Source organism: Pleurodeles waltl, chromosome 1_2 (genome assembly GCF_031143425.1).
Source record: "Pleurodeles waltl isolate 20211129_DDA chromosome 1_2, aPleWal1.hap1.20221129, whole genome shotgun sequence".
NCBI lineage: Eukaryota > Metazoa > Chordata > Amphibia > Caudata > Salamandridae > Pleurodeles > Pleurodeles waltl.
Genome location: NC_090437.1, coordinates 421,182,912 through 421,207,996, shown reverse-complemented (window position 1 = coordinate 421,207,996; position 25,085 = coordinate 421,182,912).

The following is a 25,085-nucleotide window of genomic DNA, read 5'->3' as shown; positions in this document are numbered from 1 at the left end:
TCAAGTCTCTCCAGTGGGTGGGTTGCCCACTGCTTTATCCTGGAGAGTGCAAAGCCACAGTCTCACAAGTCTCTCCAGTGGGTGGTTTGCCCACTGCTTTATCCTGGGGAGTGCAAAGCCACAGTCTCTCAAGTCTCTCCAGTGGGTGCTTTGCCCATTGCTTTATCCTGGAGAGTGCAAAGCCACAGTCTTTCAAGTCTCTCCAGTGGGTGGTTTGCCCACTGCTTTATCCTGGGGAGTTCAAATCCACAGTCTCTCAAGTCTTTCCAGTGGGTGGTTTGCCCACTGCTTTATCCTGGGGAGTGCAAAGCCACAGTCTCTCAAGTGGATAACAGTCTCCACTGGTTCTGGAGGGGGCTTTGTGCCCAGAGTGCTTCATCCTGCCAAGGACTGAGGTAGTGGATGCCTTTCTCCACTGGTTCTGGAGGGGGCTTTGTGCCCAGAGTGCTTCATCCTGCCAAGGACTCAGGTAGTGAATCTGACACTCTACTGACAGTGGGGCAACATGGAAGCTGTCCAGGCCCCTGGAACTGACCACCAGCCTCGTACGAATGACCACTGGGGCCATGTCTGGCGCAGGCCATGTCTGCGATGGTGCCACTGGCACCGGATATGGCGTGGCTGCTGGCGGTGCTGGCGGCGGGCTCAGTAGCGGTGGTGCTTGCGGCACTCAATAGGCAGCGGTGCTGGTGGGTGGCTCACTGAGCGTGCTGGTTGTGGCAGTGTCCTGAGCGGCGGTGCTAGTGGGGGGCTCACTGAGCTTGCTGCTGGTGGCGGTGTCCTGAGCGGCGGTGTTGGTGGGTGGCTCACTGAGCATGCTGGTGGAGGCGGTGTCCTGAGTGGCGGTGCTGGTGGTGGCCTCACTGAGCTTGCTGCTGGTTGCGGTGTCCTGAGCGGCGGTGCTGGTGGCGGCCTCACTGAGCTTGCTGCTGGTGAAGGGCACAGTGTCAGCGGTGCAGGAGAAGGGCACAGTATCCTGGATGCTGGCGGCGGTTCAGTGACGGCGGTGCCCGTGGTGGCGGTGCATGTGGTGGAGCCGGTGGCGGTCTTGCCTGCCGTGCAGGTTGGCGGCGACTTCCCTTTGTTTCTCTGGCCCTTCCCCACCTTGGATGGTGGCGCAGCTGTCTTGCCACTCCCAACTGTTGTCTTGCCTGAGCCCTTGGTGGCAGGTGTTTTGACCTTCTCCCTCCGGGCTTTGGGCAACTTCTTTTGTTTTGGAGGTGGGGGAATGTCCTTGGCCTCGCTCCTTGGGACACTGGCTGCCCTGCTGCTTGGCGCACTGCAGAAGCCGGTTACTACTGGCACCGCTGTTACCGGTGATGTGGTGGCTGAGGTGCTGGGTTGGGACCTGGGAAGGCGGGCCCTAGGGGACGGAAGGGGTGGGGGAGGTGAAGGGAAGAGGTCAAGGTTTGACAGGAAAAGTTTTTTAGACACACTGGGACGGGTAGATGGAGGGGTTTTGGGAGTGGAGGAAGAGGTAGTAGTTGTAGGAGGTGTTTGCTGACTTTGGGTGAAGGTGCATGGGCTTGAGGCTGTCGTGAGGTGGATGGCTGTTGGGTGGGTGTGTGACTGCGTTTGTGTAGTTTGGGAGGAGGGCTCACAGACACACTGGGAGAGGACACAGGGGATGTGTTAATGGTAGTGGGGGTGGTGAGTGCACGTGAACAGTGTGTGGTGATGGGCGTGCTGGTGATGGAGGTAGTGGCTGAAGATGTAGTGCATGCAGGTGTGAGTGGAGACGTGACAGGGAGGGAGGAGGGAGACGTGGAGGAGGGGGACACAGTGGAGGCAGTGGATGTTGGTATGTGTGCATGGGTATGATGCTTGTGTAAGTGCTTGTGGGATGTGTGGTGCTTATGTTTGCCAGAGCTACCCTTGTGTGTTGAGGTTTGTGCATGCTGGTCTGATGGTGTGCTTGGGATAGGCTGAGGTACTGGGGATTGGATCTGGGTAGAGGAAGTTGGAGGGGGAGGCTGGACACAGGGACAATGGCTGCCATCAGTGCTGAGGCCAGAGTCTGAAAAAGCTTGCTGTTGGGCTGCCTGACCACAATGAATGCCCTCCAGGTATGCATTTGTCTGCTGCAACTGCCTCTCTACACCCTGGATGGCATTCAGAATGGTAGACTGTCCAACAGTGAGGGATTTGAGGAGGTCAATGGCCTCCTCACTGAGGGCAGCAGGGCTGACTGGGGCAGGGGCTGAGGTGCCTGGGGCGAAGGAGATGCCCACCCTCCTGGGTGAGCGGCCACGGGGCACACGCTGAGGGGCTGCTGGGTGGGCGGTGCTGGTAGGAGGGGTGGCGGCTGTACCTGTAGATGCGGTGGGCGCAGAGGAGCCCGCCACCGCTAGGGTGCTCCCATCAAAGGAGGAGTCAGTGTCGCTGGTCTCAGCTCCTGTCCCCGCCGTGGAGCTCCCCTCGCCCTCCGTCCCACTGGTGGATTCTGAGTCTGTAGTCTCGCCCTCCAGGGCCATGTGGGATGCAGATCCCTCCTGCTCCGGTGGCACAGCTCCTCCGCCTGATGATGCTAATGCACACAAGAACAGGGAGACCGCAAATAGGGGTGGGATGAAGAAGAAAGACATGTTCAGTGCATGCAATACCGCTACCGTTGGTGGACACTACAGACACAGCAGCCCTCTGCACTACGCCATGCACTTTGAGTTCCCTAATTGATCACAGGGACATGGGGTACAAGGCCTATGCCTGATTGCTGCACACATGCAAGTCACAGGAGCCTGGCTAGGTGTACATGGCTCTTTCCAGTGGTGGGGATGGGGTGCTACTGAGCCTGCCTCACAAAGGGTCCTTACCTACAAGGCTCGCCCTAGCCTAGGGGAACCCACAGCCCACGTCCCCCACCAAGAGAACTCCAATGCGCGGTGAATCACATGGATGTGAGTGTACTCACCCTCTTGTGGCTGCTGTGATGCAGTGGGTGCTCCGTCTGTGGTGGACCCCCAGGGCTCGGACGTCCTTGGCGATGGCACACCAAATATCCTTCTTCTGGTGGGCGCTGACCTACAGGAATAGTACAGGGGAAAAGGAAAAACAATAACAGTCATTGGCCCACTTTCCCACCCTTGCCCTGACGCACATCCACTCACCGTTGTTTCATGCACGCCTCATTCCCCCCCATCTCCCATCCACACCACTCCAAACAGGCATTGCCCATACAGCATGCTCGCAGTGTACTCACCTGTTTGTCTGGAGGACCATAGAGTAGCGTGTACTGGGGTAGGACCCCATCCACTAGTTGCAGTATAGGTCCTCTCCTGTCGAATATCAGGTATCAAGTGAGTGAACAGACAGAAAATGGCGGTCACGACCGCGGCAGTGCATACCGTCACTGCTGGCGTACATAGTCATTGGCTCCTGGGAACCATAGGGTCCAATGTTAACCAATGCAGGATTGCGCCGCAGTCTTCGACCCCCTACCGCGAAGGTGTACAACGCCAGCGCAGTTACCTCATATCCCCTTGTCCCACATTACAGGTCGGGCAGCCGCCATTTCAGGGGGCCACATGGCATTAATGTTAAATGCGTCACACATATCTAGGCCTTGCATACACACTAAGACAGGCACATAGCGGATTGACAAATGTGTGCAATAAAGTTGTTTATTTCGTACCTCAGTGTTGGCTGACCCTCTGATTGCTGTTCTCATCCATAGATCACGTCCGCTGGGGCAGGTGAGGAGATGGCGGCATCCTCCGGTGTACAGACCGCTGGTGGACCTGTCGACGTTGGAAGAGCGACATGTAATAGTCACCTACAGACTTGATCATGCCACAATCCATGAACTGTGTGCCCAGTTGAAGCCAGACCTGATGTCAGCTATCTGCCATCCCACAGGAATCCCCCCTCTAGTGCAGGTCCTGTCAGTACTCCATTTCCTGGCAAGTGGGTCCTTTCAAACAACAGTGGCCATTGCATCAGGCATGTCCCAGCCAATGTTCTCTAACATGTTGTCCAGAGTGTTGTCTGCCCTGCTGAAACACATGCTCAGCTACATCATTTTCCCTCAGGTGGAGGATTTGCCTACAGTGAAAAGTGACTTCTATGCCCTGGGACATATCCCCAACATCATAGGTGCCATTGATGGGACACATGTGGCCTTGGTACCCCCCGCAGGAGTGAACAGGTGTACAGAAACCGGAAGAGATACCATTCAATGAATGTGCAGATGGTGTGTTTGGGCGACCAGTACATCTCCCATTTGAACACCAAGTTTCCTGGCTCAGTGCATGACGCTTATATTCTGAGGAATAGCAGCATCCCTTATATGATGGGGCAACTCCAGAGGCAACGTGTTTGGCTATTAGGTGAGGACATGGACCCTATACAGTGTGAATAGTTGTCTGGGGCTGTCCCTAAGGGTTAGTGTGTGTCTAACAGTTGTCCCTCGACATTTGCAGGTGACTCTGGCTACCCCAACCTGTCATGGCTACTGACCCGAGTGAGGAATCCCAGGACAAGGGCAGATGAACGTTACAATGAAGCACATGGGCGAACTAGGAGGGTTATAGAGAGGACCTTCGGCCTCCTGAGGGCCAGGTTCAGGTGCCTCCATAAGACAGGTGGTTCCCTATACTACCCTCCAAAGAAGGTGTGCCAGATCATCGTGGCCTGCTGTATGCTGCACAACTTGGCTTTGCGACGACAGGTGCCTTTTCTGCAGGAGGATGGTCCAGAAGAAGGTGTTGTGGCAGCTGTGGAGCCTGTGGACAGTGAAGAAGAGGAGGCAGAAGAAGAGGATATAGACAACAGAAACACCGTGATCCATCAATACTTCCAGTGAGACACAGGTAAGAAGACATCACTGCCTCCTACATCTGATAAAAGTGTTTGACCTCTCATCTGTCTGTCACTTTCACCCAGTCTATGGACCCTGATTTGTCACTTTCCCTTTCGATTTCACAGAGGTGGGTCCCACTGTGTGACCTCTGCTATGTTACCTCATGGACTAGAGCTGTGTGACATAGGTATGTTGAAAATGCAATGGACATTGCTATTTTCCTCATTTATTGCAAATACACAACTGTGAAAGCACAGACTGACTCCTGATTGTTTTGTGATTTAAGGGTGTTTGTTTAAGTGCTAAATAGTGGAGGGGGTTGTAAAATGGTCAGGGGTGATGGTGGAGGAATGTCCATGGCAGAGTCCAGTCTATTAGTCTCACAGGTGCATTGTCCAAAGGGGCATAGGAAGTGGAGCTAGAGCAGTTTAAGGATGGACAGGGTGACAAAGTGAGACAGAAGGATGACATTCAGGGTAGTCTCATTTCTTGGCGGGGGTCTTGGCATTGTTCTCTGTCTTTGTCCTGGATCTCAGGGACCGCTTGCAGGGTGGTTATCCATCTGCAGGGGGTGGGGTGGTGGTGTTGTGGTCCTGTGGCGGTGCCTCCTGTCCACTAGCGCCGGCGGAGGTGGTGGGCAGTTCGTCGTCCAGGCTAGTGTCTGGTGCCCTTGTTGTGCCACAGTGTCCCTCCTGGTGTTCACGAGGTTCTTCAGCACCCCTACATTGGTGCCCAGGGTGGTATTGATGGATTTGAGTTCCTCCCTGAACCCCAAATACTGTTCCTCCTGCAGCCGCTGGGTCTCCTGAAACTTGGCCAGTACCGTTGCCATCGTCTCCTGGGAATGACGGTAGGCTCCCATGATGTTGGAGAGGGCCTCGTGGAGAGTGGGTTCCCTGGGCCTGTCCTCCCCCTGTCGCACAGCAGTCCTCCCAGTTTCCAGGTTTTCCTGGGCCACTGTCCCCTGAACCGTGTGCCCACTACCACTGCCCCCAGGTCCCTGCTGTTCTTGGCGTGGTGGGTTAGCCTGGGTTCCCTGTAGTGGTGGACACACTGCTGGTTGATGTGTCCTGGGGAAAGAGGTATGGGCCCGCTGGATGGGTGCTGTGCTGGTGTTTCCTGAGGGGGGAGGCTCTGTGGTGGCCTGTGACTTTGTGAGGGAAACCGACTGTCCTGAGGTCCCAGATGGGCCGGGCTGGTCATCTAGATCCAGTTGGACAGAGCTGCTGTCATCACTGTGGGCCTCTTCTGTGGGTGGAGTGGACATGTCTGGAACCTCCTGTCCGGTGACGTTGGGTAGGGGTCTTGCAGGGGTGTAAAGGCATGATTATTGCATCTGTGTATGCCATGGTGTGCAATGGGTGGGTGACCCTGTACCCCAGTGCTTTCATTCCTGTGTAGGACCTTGTGTGCTAATTGTTTAGGGGTCTGTGTGGGTATGTGTAGTGGACATGCATTGATGATGGGTGTCCATGCTTTGTTGTTGCATGCAGGGCTTGGTGTTGGGATGTATGGTTTGTGATAGTGGGACATATGTGAGGAGCTGGAGTGATGGGGGTGAGGGCGAGGGTGGGGGTATGTGATAGCATGCAGGTAGGGTGGGAGATGAAGTAAAGCTTTGCCTTACCAGAGTCCATTCCTCCAGCTACTCCTGCTAGGCCCTCAGGATGCAGTATAGCCAAGACCTTCTCCTCCCATGTTGTTAGTTGTGGGGGAGGAGGTGGGGGTCCGCCGCCAGTCCTCTGAACCGTAATGTGGTGTCTTGAGACAACGGAACGCACCTTCCCCTGTAGGTCATTCCACCTCTTCCATATGTCATCCAGTGTTCTTGGGTGCTGTCCCACTGCATTGACCCTGTCCACAATTCTGCGCCATAGCTCTATCTTCCTAGCTATGGTGGTGTGCTGCACCTGTGATCCGAATAGCTGTGGCTCTACCTGGATGATTTCCTCCACCATGACCCTGAGCTCCTCCTCAGAAAACCTGGGGTGTCTTTGCGGTGCCATGGGGTGGTGTGGGTGATGTGTGAGGTGGTGTGTGTTGCGATGTGTGGGGTGATGTTTAGTGGTGTGTGGTGTTTTGTGTGTGGATGTGTATGTGTGATGGTGTTGTGTGCCTCTGTGTGCTGGTGTTGTCTTTGCTTTGCTGTCTCTCTGGCCTTCTTCTAACTTTTTGGTAGTAAGGGTTTGAGGGTAATGTGGGAGTGTGTTTTATATTGTATTGGGTGTGTGAGAGTGGTGTGTGTATGTGTATTAGGTGTGTGTATTTGGAATTGTCCAATGTGGTGGTGTTTTGTAAATGTGTGTGTATTTTGAGCACTGCAGTGTGTACCGCCAATGGAATACCGCGGTTGAAAGACCGCCGCGTGGATTTGTGTGTCGTGATAGTGTGGGCGTATTCCTGTTGGCGTGACGGTGGAGGTTTTGTTATCACCAGTTTATCACTGACCTTTGGTGTGGTGGACTTGTGTGGGTGTCTAGATTTTGGAGGATTCTGAGCTGTGGGTCGTAAAAGCTGTGGCGGCATCCCAGGCCTGCGGCATGTGTTGTCGGTCTTCTGCACGGCGGTAAGCGGGATTTATTGCAAATGTTGTAATGAGGCCATAATTCTTTACACACCCATATCCATGTCAGCAAATGTCTGGCCTTGACCTGCATACTCGCCTTTTACATTCCACATGAGTGTTACGTAAATGGAGTGCAAAATATGGAGCGCCATGCTAGGGGACAATTGCCTACCCAGTCCCACATATACTTTACCATACAGGGATGCACCATATTGGGTTAAAAATGATGCTTCATTGTGTTGTGAAAATGACGGAGTGCCATAGTGCCAAAATTCTCACAGCGTTGCACTTCTTAGTCACATATGGCCCTACATGTGGCTTTTCATCACCTTGTTTACACAATGCTGTCAATTGAGCACCACAAGCCTCACAAGATATGACTTTATGCTCGTGCATGGGAACCTTTAGGTGGAACACAATGTCACCATCCAGCCTACTTTGATATCTTATCATTTGACAGCTTATCACATCTAGCATTGTGTGCAACACACATGAATTACTCACACCCAACCCTCGATTACTTCACAGGACACACATTATCACACTTACTGGATACATCTGGGTCCTCCCATCTCACCACTTTGCCAATGGTGTAGGGGGGCAGGTCCACCTGTAAGATATGGATGGAAAACCATGCTTAGTGTCATATCACTGTCACTACTAGTGGAAAACATATTACAGTGTGTACTATTTTAGAGGAGTGAGCTAGTTACCCTGGTGTAAAACAGTGCAACAGACACATGACTACAAACTCACAATGACACTGACACTCAGGTGAGTGAGAGCCACACATCTGCACACTTACACTGGGCCTGAGACTCATGTAGTGCTCCACCCTGCAACAACCATGTTTGACCAATCTACAGAAGATGGAACTCCATGGAAGTTGTGTGACAAATACATAACACTACCCTGGTGCTTTGCAGGACAATTGACTCAGGTATTGAAGCTTGTCCTGCAAGGCACCCAGAGGCACTTTGTGATAGACATGCGGCTCAATTATTATTCGGCAATGATCATGCGTTGAGTAATCCATGACTGATGTGGCAAAGTTGTCTGATGGTGTCAAATGTCACATTTACATTGCCCCCTAAGGAGGTTAAGCCCCCTTTGCTAACATGATGGCAGGGATCATGTGTGTGAAATTATGACAATGTAGTGCTATTTATGCATTGCCCTACTTTGTTGACACAATCCAGGTAAACATGGTAGACTGGCGGTGTCTTGGCGTATCATACATGGCACTATGGCGGGTCACAGGTGTCGCTATGGCCCCTGAAATGTGTGACTTAGTGATGGTTGTGCATGACACATAAGACATCTGACCTGCATTGGTATAATGGTAGGTCATGTGAACTCCATGTCTAGACTGGCGCAGTTACACATCATTCTGGTTGCATGAAACCTGTCCACAAGCACTGCATGCAGCACTACAACACATATGCTACTGTCATTCAAGAGCGTGAACAGTAAATAGTATGTCACTGGGAGACTCACCAACAGGGCCACCGATCACCACACCAAGGTGATCAAGCAGATCCTGCTCTCTGGCCACCAGATCTGCCCAGCGATGCTTCAGCTGGTGCTCATTCCTGGTGCTCCAAAATACCCTCTTCAGGTGGTGGAGCACCTTGCCCCACTGCAGCCACCTCGTCTCGGTCCGGTAACCTTGTATTACCCGTTCCCCACATCTCCAACATCAATGGCAGATAGTGGGCTACCAGCCACACAAAACCACTCAACTCATCCTCTCCCATCCTGGTCAACCCCCCCCACCAGACATATTATCACCGTACAAGTTGACCACAAGTATGTGAGTAAAAAAAGTAAAATGAATATAAAGGAAACTCAAGGCCCAATAACTAATCCCAACTAACCCAACTTAACAACTATCCCGGACAGACACCCCACAGTATAAGTACAATTATACACACAAATTATACCAGATCTGCCCAGCGATGCTTCAGCTGGTGCTCATTCCTGGTGCTCCAAAATACCCTCTTCAGGTGGTGGAGCACCTTGCCCCACTGCAGTCACCTCGCCTCAGTCCGGTAACCTTGTATTACCCCGCTCCCACATCTCCAACATCAAAGGCAGATAGTGGGCTACCAGCCACACCAAACCACTCAAATCACCCTCTCCCATCCTAGTCAACCCCACCCACCAGACCTATTATCACCATACAAGTTGACCACAAGTATGTGAGTAAAAAAAGTAAAATGAATATAAAGGAAACTTAAGGCCCAATAACTAATCCCAACTAATCCCAATTTAACAACTATCCCAGACAGACACCCCACAGTATAAGTACAATTATACACACAAAAACACACAAATTTACAGACACTGGGACAAATTACAGACAAAAATTGAAAAAACACAACAGGAAGGACACCCCAAGAAACAAAATGCAGGAAAATCGCACCACCAACTCCAGAACACAACCACACAGTCAAAAGAGGCACAGACTGTAAAGAGAAAGTAAATGTACACCCACTGTACCATGCTTGTAAACAGGATTTCCTATTACATCACTTCCTGCCCCCGTGTGTCACGTTTTCTGTTTTGCGTGTATTTATATGACGCATGTGATATTTGCATGAGTATTTTAGACCTATGTGCGTAGTTTTTATTGATGCATCATCTTTATGCATCGAATTCACTGAAAATCAGCATTGAGAAGAGTGCAAAGGTAGAATTCACTCTAAGGGCCCATGTGTCATATACTTTGCATTTGCCTATGTTTTAAACACATTTACGTCAATAGTTTTTTACTCAATTCCTGATCACGTGATTTTGTTCCATTGTCTATGGATGCACCCTGTATCAACATACAAATGACATGGGCTGTGCTGCAGTGTGGCATTCTGTGTATGGCCACATGTGGTAGTCCATGCAACAACTGGATGAGAGAGTGATTGGTCTGTTATACCGATTAGTGTGATACATAGTCAACAACATGCAAATAGTTGCACGTTGTGCATATGTATGCGTGTGTGACAACAGTGTATTCACATAGGTATGGCAGTCAGTACACTGCAATAGTTCTTGTTTGTGATTGTGAATTGTGTTTACTTATGTGATGTGTGTAGTTGTCTTACAGAGCATAACATATAAGATGACATATACATCTCAGGCATTGTTGATGATGGCTGAACAATGCTACTGAGGAAATATTACCCGACATCTGTCTGTGTGTGTACTACACATATGTCTGACGTGTACATCTTTGGTATATACTGTGATTGACACACTCTGCCTACATTCCACCCAGATTATGTTTTGACCACAAATGTTTGAGTAAACTCATTAGATTTAACAAAGGTTATTGATTTTGTGTGGTGGACCTGCAGCCTTAGCTGCATATGTTCTCATCAATTATGATGTGCATTCCAAAGACATGTCCATGCAAAGTGTGAGGTCATGTGTACCCTGTGTCAGGATTGAGCCCCATGGCAGTGGCAGAACTGATTACCATGGATGTACTGCTCAGGCCCAAATTCTTCAATTGCTTGTCATACCTGGGCTAATCATGATGACCATTGTTACCAATTATGTCCCCCCTTGCCACACATGCTCCATGCAGCCATTGCAACTCTCACACTGAGTTGTGACAGTGGTCTGTTCCAACATTACTGTCTTCCTAATTTTTTACATCTATTGCCTCATGTGTGGGCACTTGTTTACCTCCTATTTGGACAAGTTGTAGTTGTGTGTGATGAGCTATTGATAAACAAGTTGGCAACATGGATGTAATTCATATGTTGTGGTCTATAGATTGTGTCCTTCAGTTGTCACATTCAAGTGATGAGGCTATTTTTGATGTGTGTGATGGTAGAAGTACAATCTTACACATCACATGTGAAGTTGCAACAGTACTTTTCAGATTAGTATTTGTAACATGCTCCCTGAGGTTAGACTCACAATCCTAGGGTATATGTTGTGGAGATTGAAGAGCCCAACGCAGGATTGTTTGAATAAGTGAGATGTTTATTGACAAAATGTACAAGGTGAGTTAAGTGATTTTTAAGTGAAGAAGTTATCAACTATGTGCAGTCTGCGGCATATCCCAGCAGCTGTGTTGTGCTGTTCCCCCTCATTTTCTTCACCACCATCCTCCTCCTCCTCCTCCTCAGGCAGGTGATCAACCTGTTCATACAAGTGGATGTTCATCTGCACACATATTGTGCAGGATAGCACATGTCATTATGATCTTGCAGACAATAAATGGGGCCTATAGTAGGCTCCCTCCTGTGATGTCCAGGCACCTGAATCTTGATATCAGGATGCCAAATGTCCTCTCCACAATAATATGTGTCTTCCAATGTCCCTCATTATATGCACGCTCTGCTGCTGTGCTTGGTAAATGGGGTCATTATCAATGGCTGTATGCCATAACCCTGATCCGCTGCAAAAGATTAAAGGAGTAAGTTGTTGTTAAGGCTTGCAACAGGTTTGTCATGTAGCATGGCAGTTGATATTTTGTGTTGCTTGTGACTCATATGTGTTGTGGTATGGTGTGAGTTCCTGGCCCTGTGTAAGGTCTTCTTAGCACTGGGTTGTTGGACATGTCAATCTTGAGTTTGACTCAAGGACCTGGGACATTTGATTTGGATTCCTAACTGATGGTCAGTATGTATGCACCATGCATTGTGTAGTGCACCTTTGTATCAGTGTGCTTTCACTAAAGGGGACACATCCTCACAACACAATGAGGTCAGATGTGGTGGCAGCATGGTAGCACTACAGAGCCTGGACATCCCATCCATTTTGACATGTGTCATTACACATGATGTACAACACTTAGGCCCATTGAAATGGGTAAGTGACAATGCACAACACATCTCCAACATTGGCAGCACTGTCCTGCAACATTTTGACTATGCAAGAATGCCCCATGTGTGACATGTTACTAGGGAAGCCTTTGTTTTCCCCTGCGCCAGTAGCTCATATGCATCCATGCACCTATACTACCAACCTTGCACTGGGGTACTTGGCTAGCTGCCCTGCGGAGGTGGATGTATCTGTGCAGGAAGGGACACCACCCTCTGCATATGCTGTTTTGATGGACATTTGGGTCTTTCTTTGTGTGATGCAGTATGCAGCATGCATTGGTGGCACATTCATATGAGTTCAAAGCACAGTGTACTTCCTCATTGCAACCTGCAAACAGCACCCCTGGGGTGGTGTTTGATGTTGGCACTGCCTCAGGGTTTAGGTGACACCTACATCTGGGTCAGCATCATCATGCTATGTATCTTGTGGTGACTGATCTGCAGCAACACACATTGCACACCCCTTCCATGCTACATACTGCATGGGAGGGTGGTCAATTAACAATGTGGCTTCAAGTCATTAAAACATGGTCATCTGCCAAGTTGTACATACAGTGCAGGCCATGACAATGGCACTGTGGGCTTTTACGTAGGTCCCTTGGTGATCCAGAGTGGCAGCTAATGTTTGTGGCAGCCATCAGGTGTCCAAGGGTGTGTATCCCATTGTTTCAGGATGATCAACATACCTACCAGTGTCTCTCCTATCTTCCACCACATGATTCAGCATTTATACTGTCAACACATGCACAGTGAAAGCTATAGGGTGGAGCTCAGCTATTTAGCAAATGTGTCCCTTGGCACAGTGCATGTGAGGTCAGTGATGTCCTTTGTTCTCCTACAGTGTCCCACTATGGCATCCATGATATGCACTGTCTGACAGTGACTCTGCCCCATGGTGGGCCATTTATTGTTTATGGTACAGTCATGATAGTGTTGTGGGTCAGTCAGTGGTGCATGCGAGGTGGCATTACAGTAAGTGTGGTGCCACTTATTACACTTCTGGCACATGGTATGTGATGGGCATTGATCTTGTATTCCTATATGTGTGAGCCAATGCGTTGTGTGAGCCAATGCGTCAAGTAGATGTCTATGCACACTACAGGTAAGTCAGGCATGTGTTGACGAGATGTAGTTGGTAAAGGCAGCAGTTGTGTGGCATTTGATGTTTATTCTGGCAGTGACTTGCAAGGCATGATTTAAGGGATCTGTGCCTACATGAGACTTACATTACATGAGCATGGTATATGCAATTGACATGGCTGTGCTATTTTTTGTTTGGTGTACTGTGTGTGAAGTGTACGTAGTAGGCAACCTGGGGGCACTAGTATTGGTCTGTGTAGTTCTTCTGTTAGCAAAGGGTACATAACTGCACCTGCTCTTTACGTGGTGTGCCTGTCAAGTTGTGGATGTGTTACATACATATGGGTGTATGTGTTTGTGGTGTGCACTGATTGTGCTGTTCTGCAGCAGGGTGCATATGTGATGTTACCTGCGCATCTGTGTTACCCTGGCCATGTGTTAGTGTAGTGGTGTGTGAATTGTGTGTCCTACAGGATTGGTGTGTTGTGTGTATATTGCTAGGTTTGTTGACTTATCCACAAGTAGGCCATTTCCATATTGTTAATCCTGGAATTGTTCATTGATCCTTCTGTGCTGGAATATGAAGGCATCATGGGAACTCCCAGGATACTTGGCCAAAATGTTTATGAATAGTCCTCGGTGGTCTACTACGCCCTGCAAATTGATGGAATGCGTGTGCTTGCGATTCTGGTGTAAGTGCTCTGTTGCTGCAGGTGACACGAGCCGGACATGGGTGCAGTCAATTTCACCGAGCACATGTAGGAAGCCATAGATTTGGTAGAACTCCTGTTTTGTCTCCTGCTGCTTTTGCTGGGTGTTGGCGAAGCTGATGTGGCGGGGTGTCAAGGAGATCATAGCGTCTAACACCTTTGGCAGGAACGCAGAGAATGACGGCTGTGAGACATCAGCAACCAGGGAACCTGTTGTTTGGAATGAGCCACTTGCCAGCATGTGCAGGACAGCTAGCAGCTTTGCCACAGATGGTATGTTGTGTGGGGTCTGCAGGCTGGCTGTGATTTGAGGCACAATGTGCTGAAGTAGGTGTAGTATGGCTTGCCGGTTTGGTCTGTGGGTCCTTATGATGTCCTGGTCCCTGAGGCCAAGGAGGTTTGCCCTGGTTCTGAAGACCCTCTCCTCCCTTCTGCATTGCCTTTGTGTGCTGCATTTTGGTGGTGGTGATTGCTGTAGTTGTTGCTGTCCACTGCATCATCTCGCAAGCTGCATCAGTATCATATCCATCTTCTCCTGTGGGTTGTTAATGTTGCTTCTGTGTGTTTTCCTTAAGTAGTGATGAGTTTGCCTCATTTTAACGCCTGCCCTTACCCAGGCATTAAAATGTGACACAAATCGGAGTTAACGTCATTTTTTGGGTCCGCCTTCCACCCATGCGTCTTTTTTGCCAGGTGGATAAATGTGGCGCTTGGGGGTTAGAGTAATTTTTGGGACCGGAACACCTACCTTGCATCTCATTGATACAAGGAGGTTTCACGCATCCAAAAAATGACGTTAACACCAATATTTTGACACTAGACTGGTCTAGCGTCAAACTATAAATATGACATTGAGTTTGCTCTGAATTAGCGTAAAAAAATTACACTAATTCAGCGCAAACAGAGTATAAATATTCCCCTAAGTGCCCACACGTGCAGACCTCCTAGATGGTGGAATAAATGCTGTAGGCGGAATATGACATTATCAGTCATCCTCCAGAAAATACATTTATATGACAGTCCTTGTCTGCTATTCTGTATACATTTTCATGTTGATATTGACTAAGCACCCAGGCAACAACATAAATAAAAATAAAAAATGTAATGTATTTCCTGATGTTGGATAGTATATTATTTAAAAGTATATTTATAAATGAGCCATCTATTTCTTCAGGTCACAGAGTGCACACGAACTATACACGGAGATGATTACTTGTTTGACTCGAATCGGAAACTGGCAAAAGCTGAGTTCAGAGATTTTTTTTATTTAGTATTTGCTCCAGGAATTACTCATTTATGCGTCCAGTCGCTTGAATTATGTAACAAAGCCACTAAGCAGAGTTTTTATACTACATTTCACCTATGAACTGATGAGCATATCAAGAACGCCGTCAAGGAAAAAGTAATTTGCTGTCAACATGCTCAAAACACTGCATCGATAGGGAAAGAGAGAAATGAATTCCGTTATCTCCGCAGCCAAACGCTGCACTTCACAGGAGCCCTCTAGAAACTGTAATCCCATAAACTATTGGTATTGGGCCGCTGCTTCCTGTGTGTTAGGGCTGTGCATCATTCCCTTTGCTATTCTTCCATGAGCAGCCGTCAGAGAGCATCTCAGTCATAACAGTTTCCTAGTCACTGCCTGTTACTGGCAGATGCTCATGGAACCAACTCGTAGTTTTTGTCACCTGGACATCTACTGCCCTACAGGTATTTAATCAAGCTATAAGTAGAATTTCTGTAGCAGCATGTGGACTGTTATATACATAATAAATAGCATATGCATAGTATATTAAGGGGCATATTTATACTTTTTGACGCAAAACTGCGCTAACGCAGTTTTGCGTCAAAATAATTTGCGCCGGCTAACGCCATTCTGAAGCACCGTGCGGGCGCCGTATTTAATCAATGACGTTAGCCGGCGTTAGCCGCCGGCGCTGCCTGGTGTGCGTGAAAAAAAATGACGTACACCAGGCAGCGCCAGCGTAGGGGGAAATGGAGCTTGGGCGACAAAAAATGCGCCAAGTCAGGCTGAGGCAAATTTTTCGTCTCAACCCGATTTGTGCCATTTTTTTCGACTCCCAACCCTCATTGAAATGACTCCTGTCTTAGCAAAGACAGGAGTCATGCCCCCTTGCCCAATGGCCATGCCCAGGGGACTTATGTCCCCTGGGCATGGTCATTGGGCATAGTGGCATGTAGGGGGGCACAAATCAGGCCCCCCTATGCCACAATTTGTTTAAAAAAAAATACTTGCCTGAACTTACCTTAATGTCCCTGGGATGGGTCCCTCCAGCCTTGGGTGTCCTTCTGGGGTGGGCAAGGGTGACAGGGGGTGTCCCTGGGGGCATGGGAGGGCACCTCTGGGCTCCTTCCGAGCCCACAGGTCCCTTAACGCCTGCCCTGACCAGGCGCTAAAAAACGGCGCAAAAGCGGCTGGACGTCATTTTTTTAGACCCGCCCACTCCGGGGCGTGAGTTTTGCCCAGGAGTGTAAATACGGCGCACATGCCTCTGAGTCAATTTTTTAGACGGGAACGCCTACCTTGCATATCATTAACGCAAAGTAGGTGTCCACGCTAAAAAATGACGCAAACTCCATGGACTTTGGCGCTAGATGCGTGTAACGCCAAAGTATAAATATGGAGTTAGTTTTGCGTCGGAATTGCGTAAAAAAAAACGACGCAATTCCGGCGCAAACAGAGTATAAATATGCCCCTAAATGTTTTTGGCATTTTTAAGTTGAAATGTACTAAACACCCAAGAGACAACAGACACAACAAGCATTTGCAATGTAATCGGTCTCACATTTGTTCGACTTAGAGCTATTAGCGTTGTAAAGTCCTAACCGGACTTTTCTTGCCACATAAATTGAAAATCAAAAGTAATACAGTTTTACATAAGCGAGCCGATTTAAAGAGCCATGCCATGAGCATGAAGGAGCACACAAAAGGGAACAGAAGTTTGCTCACAGTCAAAAGTATCGGCAGTTATGCAATTACCTACGTAACAGGGTCAATGTCATGCAAAGCGCTCGACTACTGACCAGCGAGATCGTGCTGTGTACAAAATAAAAAGAAAAAGTAGTCCAGAAGCCATGTGGGAAAAATGGAGCCTCAGATGTTTTCAGGAGTTTACGTTGCTGCCGAGGAGGGCTAAACACCGGAAAAGGCATGACGTATGCACGCCTTTCACAAATGAAATCAAGGGAATTTTTAAAGGAAAGCCCAGGAACCAACAAAACTGATGGAAGTGACACGGGTGTGGTTAAAAGCCCACAGAGAGAATACAACAGGGGCCAGAGTGCTTGTGCGCTCGACCCTAACAATGATTTTTTCCCAATACTGGATAAATGTATTATTTCAAAGCAAATTTTTATAAGATCCATTTATTTGCTTCAGGTCGCACAGCGCTCTGGAACATACATGCCAATGATTACGTTTGTTTGAATTGAAGAATATCTGTTGATCACAGATATTTTTATTTTCCATTTGTTTCAGGAGTTATGTATGTATGCTTCGAATCACTTGAGTGCCACATTATACATGAGAGCCACTAAGCAGTGGTTTTATACTACATTTCACCTTTGAACTGTTAAGCACAGTAAGAACTCTTTCAAGGAAAACATGTATCTGGTGTCATTATAAAACACTGCATCGATAGTGAAAGGGAGAAAATAATTCCATTCTACCCACTCAGTATGCTTTAGCCCATCAACAACGAAATTAGTATTTTCTCTGAGTATATATAAGGTATAAAATGGAGTTGCATATGTTCCACAAATATGCACCATTTTGTGGTTTTCACAGACAGATAATGCCAATCTTTTTTTTTCAGGACTCACCAAGCACCCTAAAATTGAGAGCAATAGGAGTCCATGAGAGCCAGGCCGCTCGGTACTCTGACTGTGACAGGAATGTTGCCTAGTAGGGATTATTTTCTTTAGAGGTGGGCGAGCATTCAAGGTAAAGCTCATAGAGATGATGTATATCAAGGGACATATTTGTGAGAGGCTTGTGCTGCCAGAGCACTACGTTTTTTGATGGTCTGGAGGTGCAAGCCTCTCAACTATGTCTATGAGGCCAAGCAAAGCCACTTTGCATGGCTTTGAATGGTCTCATAGATATGGAGTAAGACAAACAGCTCAAGTCGCTGCATTGCCTTACTCTGCACCAGGAGGCATTCCATGGGCATTGCAGTGGCTTTTCCATGCAACAACTATGGATGTTGATGCTGCCCCAGGTTTACTTAATCATGTAAACCTGAGGCAGCACCAAAACCTTATGCATCCCCAGAGCAGGCATAATAAGAAGAAACATTTTCATTTCTTCAAATTTTTTCCTCTTTCCATATGTGCTGCCTTCTGCAGCACACATGGAAAAAGGAAACATCCTCACTGCCCCTCCCTGCACAAAACAATCCTGCATACAACGGAGACACCCTTGCACCATGGTGCAAGGATGCCTGTGTTGGTACTAGACTGCCAATTGTGCACCAGCACAGAGGGAAGGGACAGGAACACACAGTATTATTACATAAATACATTGCATTCCTGCCCTTTCCCATTGGCAAAGGGCAGCACATCAAGAAGTCTTGCAGTGCTAGCCTACGTCAATTCCCCATAAATAAGTTGCCAATTCTTTGCATAGTACAACAGAATTATCATGGTTGAAATTACGTTATCAATATCAAGCCACAGTTGGAAGGGCAAAATGCTTGAATAATAAATAAATCATATATAATACATCTATGTTACAATTGGGAATTCATGTGGTGGAAATCATACAAAGTACAATACACAATAAGTGGAGTAAAGTATGGTAGCAATTGTTGGAACTGGCCCTCTCTGCAGGGTCATCCTGAGATGTTTTGCCTTTTCCAACCTCTTTTTGCTGAATTTGTTTAGCTGGCTTAAGGATTCTGAGCACTTTACTACTGCTAACCAGTGCTAAAGTGCATGTGCTCTATACTTTAAACATGGTAACATTGGCTTACCTAGAATTGGCATATTTAATTTACTTGTAAGTCCCTAGTAAAGTGCACTATATATGCCCAGGGCCTGTAAGTTAAATACTACTAGTGGGCCTGCAGCACTGACCTTGCCACCCCCTATAATAGCCCTATAAACATGTCTCAGGCCTACCACTGCAGAGCCTGTATGTGCAGTTTTAACCCGCTATTTTGACTAGGCAAGTGCACTCACCCGCCAGGCCCAAAATCTTAATTTTTAGTCCATGTAAGTCACCCCTAAGGTAGACCTTAGCTAGCCCCAAGGGCAGTGTGCAGTGTATTTAAAACGTTTGGCATGTGCTCTTAAGTTTAACATGTTTTGGTAGTAAAAACTATACAATTTGTTTTTCACTACTGCAAGGTCACCATTGGGATTACCTTTAAGCAATCTTTAAGTATAATTTCCAAAGTGGAAAAAGATAGAAATTTAGAGTTTGGTGCCTCTGGACTCACAATTTAAAACCCCAACCTATGGTGAAGTCTGATTTTAAAGTGTAAGTCTGAAAATGCCACTTTTAGAAAGTTGTCATTTTCTCACTGTGATCATCCTGGGCTTTCATCAGTCTCTGAATACATGTCTAGTGTAGGTGACAGCTGGATATTGTGCATTCCCTCTAGACAGTCATAAACAAAGGGACTGTGGTGTGGCATTTACATCCTGATTGCCCATCAACAGGTTGCTGGGCCTTCCTGGGCTAGATAGGCGGGAGGAGCTGACATTTACACCTGAATGGGGCTATGCCTGTCCCACACAAAGAGCTGCATAGCCCCTGTACAGTGTCTGGAGCCACAAAAGGAAGGGCAGTGACCTTGTGCACTTCAAATGCCTCTCCTTAAACCCCCCCCCCCTTCAAAGGCAGAACTTGGTATACGCACCACACTCAAACTCCTCCAAATAAGTACACTTCTAGATCTAAGGACATTCTGCCAGGAAGAAGGACTGCTGTGTTGCCGGGTGGGGGAGGGGAGGCTGCCACTCTGATGAACTACTTTGCTGTGTTAGCCTGCTGAATTGTGCCTGGGGGTGAGTGTAGGAGGCTGGTCTGGTGTGTAGTGGGTACCTTGGATACTTACATCTTATACCAGGTCCAGTTATCCCTTATTAGTGAAATGTTGTAGTGTTCTAGCAGCTTAGGCTGATAGAGGTTGCTATAGCAGAGCAGCTTAGACTGAACTAGGAGACATGCAAAGCTCCTGCAATACCACTTATAGCTACACAGCACTTATACACAAGTAAAGACAATACTCAGTGTTAACAAAAATAAAGGTAGTTTATTTTGGGTGACACAAGGTCAAAAATATCTTAGAGGCAATACTCCTTCTGGAGGTAAGTATTATACACAATATATACACTAGACACCAAAATAAGGTAAGTAATTAGACATAGGATAGTGCAAACAATAGGAAATGCCATAGAATACAATGGGAGAAAATAGGTCTAGTGGCAACACAAACCATTTAAAGTGGAATGAGAATCACAAATTACCCCCTAGACAAGTGTAGTGTGTAGAGAATCGTTGGCAGAGTAAGAAAACCACAAAGGTGAGTAAAATACCCCTCCCCTGAGCCCAGGAAAGTAGGAGTAAAGAACTGCAAGTTTCCTTAGGACACACTGCAAATCATTATTAGAGTTATTGCAAGAACCAAGCAAGACTGCAAACAACAAATGGTGGATTCCTGGACCTGAAGACCTGCAAAGAGAGGAGACCAAGTCCAGAAGTCGGAAGAAGTTCCAGGAAGGACAGGAGACACTGCCAACCTAGAACAGCTTGCAAAAGAAGAGTCTCTGGTTGGACGAAGACTGCAGAAATGCACCAAAGGGAGGAGTCTGCGGGTTCCTGTATGATGCACTGGATGCCCCACGAAGAGATGTTGGATGCAGGCGAGTTTCTGCACTGGATTCGTCCAACAAGCCTTGGTTAAAGTAAAGTTGTGTTTTGCGTCACAGTGGTGCTGCCTGGACCCAGGAGGGACCTGGGGGCCTCAACTTGGACTGAGACGGTAGAGGTGTCTCCCAACACTGGAGGGAACCCACAGATGGCCGGGCAGCACCCACGGAGGTCCCAGGACACGGGGGCAAAGAAGGTGCAAATTGCGGTTTGTGAGCACTACAAAGGAAGGTCCCACACCGCCGGAGGACAACTCAGCAAGTTGAGCATCGCAGGATAGAGTGCTGGAGACCTGGGCCAGTCTGTGCATGAAGGATTCTTGCAAATAGTGCACAGAGACCTCAGGAGGTGAAGATGACGTAGTGCACAGGGGTACTGTCGCTAACGGGGAAGGCAAGCTCTTACGTCCTCCAAATTTGGACAGCATGACCTTAAGACAGTCTGTGTCGAAGGGGTACACCACCTATGTTCCAAGGATCACGCTTGTTGCCAGGAGAGGAGTCCAAGAGAACCGGTCGTCAACTTAGAAGGTGCCTGCAAGAGCAGGAAAGTGACTCCATCACTCCACAGGAGATTTCTTCTGTCCTTCTGGTGCAGGGTGAAGACAGGGAGTCCCCAGAGTGTGCACACCATGGAAACTGTTGCAGTTGTTGGCTAGAGCTGAAGTTGCAGAGGAAAAGTAGCCCTTCTGGATACTTTGTTGCTGTTACAGCAGTTCCTGGAGCAGTCTGCAGTCGATCTGAGGTCGGAGGATGAAGTTGTAGCTGTAGAGGATTCCTGCTGGAAACTTGCAAGTAGAATATGAAGAGAAACCCACAGGAGAGACCCTAAATAGCCCTGAGAGGGGGATTGGCTACCTTATCAGGTATGGAACTTTCAGGAGGGGTCTCTGACATAACCTGTGTGCCCTTTAAATCATTTCCAGAGGATGGGGGAGGCTACCCCTCCCCAGCTTGTAACACCTATTGCCAGAGGGAGAGGGTGTAACACCCTGCTCCCAAAGGAAATGCTTTGTTCTGCCTTCCTCGGACTGAGCTGCTCAGACCCCAGGAGAGCAGAACCCTGTCTGTGAGGTGGCAGCAGCAGTAGCTGCAGTGCAAGCCTCAAAGAGCTGGTTGGCAGCACTGGGGGTCCATGGTGGAGGCCCCATGATGCATGGAATTGGCTCCCCAATACCAGATTTAGAATGGTGGACAATTCCATGATCTTAGACACCTTACGTGGCCATATTCGGGATTAATATTGTGAAGCTACCTATAGGTATTGACCTATAGGTAGTGCACGCGTGTAATGGCGTCCCTGCACTCACAAAGTCTGGGGAATTGGCCCTGGACTATGTGGGGGCACCTTTGCTAGTGCAAGGGTGCCCTCACACTTAGTAACCTTGCATCTAGCCTTCAGTAAATGAAGGTTAGACATACAGGTGACTTATAAGTTTCTTAAGTGCAGTGAAAATGGCTGTTAAATAATGTGTGCACTATTTCACGCAGGCTGCAGTGGCAGTCCTGTGAAAGGGGTTGTCTGAGCTCCTTATGGGTGGCAAAAGAAATGCTGCAGCCCATAAGGATCTCCTGGTACCCCAATGCCCTGGGTACCTAGGTACCAGATACTAGGGACTTATAAGGGGGGGTCCAATGTGCCAATTAGAATTGGTGAAAATGGTCTTACCTATAGTGACAATTTTGAAGGCAGAGAGAGCATAAGCACTGAGGTTCTGGTTAGCAGAGCCTCAGTGACACAGTTAGTCACTACACAGATACACATATTCAGGCCACAGACTATGAGCAATGGGGTCCTGGCTAGCAGGATCCCAGTGAGACAGGCAAAAACAAACTGACATGCATGTAAGAATGGTGGTAACATGCCGGACAAGATGGTACTTTCCTACAGGCCACAATAGAGCTTCTCCCAGACCACACAGCCACTCTTGATCCTTCTAGCTGACAAGTCAGTTGGGTGCTGTCCCTTGACCAATTCAGCAGAAGCAAGGACAAATGAAAAAGTAAAACAACAAAATGTGGTACAAGGAGGGAGTGTCCATTTGACACAGTGCCACCACTCAGCTCTGTATTTGAATCTTATTTTCCTTGCCCATTTCTCATTTGGGGCCAGATTTATTATTATTAGACAGCTTAAAGCAACAAGACAACTTGCTGTGCTGCCTCCAATGGAGAGTGCAGGAACATGCCATATTTACTAAGATATGGTTCATTCTTGCTCTTTTTGCGCTGTTGACACAGTGCAGCCTGGCATTAACACAGACACCCTTGTGCCATGTAACACATTCCCAGGGCAGAGTACAGGGGCGGCTCCTCCGCTGGAGTGGAGGAGCTTTGCTCCCCCCACCTCAGCAACAGATGGTTTTATTATGCTATCTCTGAGTCCCCAAGTAGAAGTTCTAGCTTGTTACTAGCCTTAAGAAAATGGGCTGTAGTTACATACACATTCTGGAAGCACTAATGCTGGGTACATTAAGGTCTATGTTCTCTAAGCTGGAGTGGACTTCAGCTTAAATGTCCGGGTGTTGGCAGTTGGTCAGTAGCCCACTGCCAGCCAGTGCACCACTAAAGTTGCAACTCCAACAAATCAGTTTGGGGCAAAGTTTCCCTCTGTGGGTTTTCTGGGAAGGGGCACCTCTTTCCTTTCTCCCACAAGAGACTGTGGGGCTGCTTACATGAAACCATGCAGGTGTGACCTCCAGGGTTCTGCTCTGGCAAAACACATGTGCTACTCCCTTGGAAATGGCCTAAGATAGAAGATGCAAGAAAAGTGAAAGTGATGGAGGACGTGGCTGTCCATGGTTTCCCTCTGTGGTCAGCTGCTATCCTCTGTCAAGCACACCCTTTTTTATATCAAAAGATGTTCATGGTAACTGTAATGCCAGTGAACCGAAGGTGAAAACAAACTGTATTCAGTGAGCAAACACTGTGATTTTTCGCAATGAATTTGATGAAATCCATGCATTTAATGTTTCTGAAAACCTACACTCATTAGAGTCACAATAAAAGCAAAAGGATGTCTTTTTTCACATGTCACTGATGTTAATTTTGAAAGAAAATATAGGGAGGCTCTCCCCTGGGAACAACTACTGTACCACACATGTATGTAAACGTTTCCACCAGGCTGGACCAAGATAAAGAGATCGAAGGGCCTTTTCTGCCAAGGGATCCCAATCTTAGGGGAATCCAGCAGTAGTGTTATGGAACTTTTATCCTTACACAGCTTATTCCTGATTGGGGCACAGCCCTTATGGGCAGAAGAGACACATTGCACTTGGATCCACATTATTTTTGGCACTGAGGGTCTGGTTCACAAAGGTAAATTTACACTTTTGCGTGTTTACTATTTTTTTTCTGCTTCACAAACTCCAAGGTAAAATTAAACTGTGAAAAAGCCCTATCTTTTTATGTGCAGAGTTCTCAGTCCCACTTATAAATTTACTATTAACTTGGAGTTTTTGGATTACAAACAAATAGTAAACTTACACAAAAGTGTAAGTTTACCTTTGTTAATCAAGGCCACTGTGATTAGATATAAATTTAAAGACCCGTGTTTAGGAAGAATTAAGTAATCATGTGCAGATATACAATTCTCCATCATTATGAGAGCAGCAATAAGGCCAACATTTATGTTTTTGCTAAATAGATTTAAGGGTTCATTTAAAAGCTGAAGGGAAGACTGACCAGCCTGTGAAGTTCAGTATCAGGCCTGAAAATTCATAAAAATGTTACCACCTGTCAGAGGACTCCTATTGTCGCAACAAGACTGCTGGAATTTGGGTGGCAGTACCACAGGACATGGGGAACTGAGTCTGATCCCACACCGTGTGACAGCTGTCGTCCTAACCCTTCTGACTAGCTAACAGCACCTCATCAGTACCAGAGGTAAAAGTGATTTGTGGCAGCTTATCACATGACACTCTAAGACTCCCCAGGTAAGTCATGGTAGAACAGATCGTACCCCTTTCTCTCAGTTAAACAAGTCTCATACATGCAGAGACAAACAGAAGAAAGATTTTGGTTCAGTAGGGTTTATTGAAGTAACTGCGTTCTATGTAAAAAGGCATGAATTGCGATTATGAGGATAATGAAATAGAACACTATTACAGCAGTGACCATGAAAGTGAAACACAGGAAGAGTCCCACCATATTGTCACAATAGCGTGTCTAAAATCCCTAACCACACTGCTAAGGGTCTA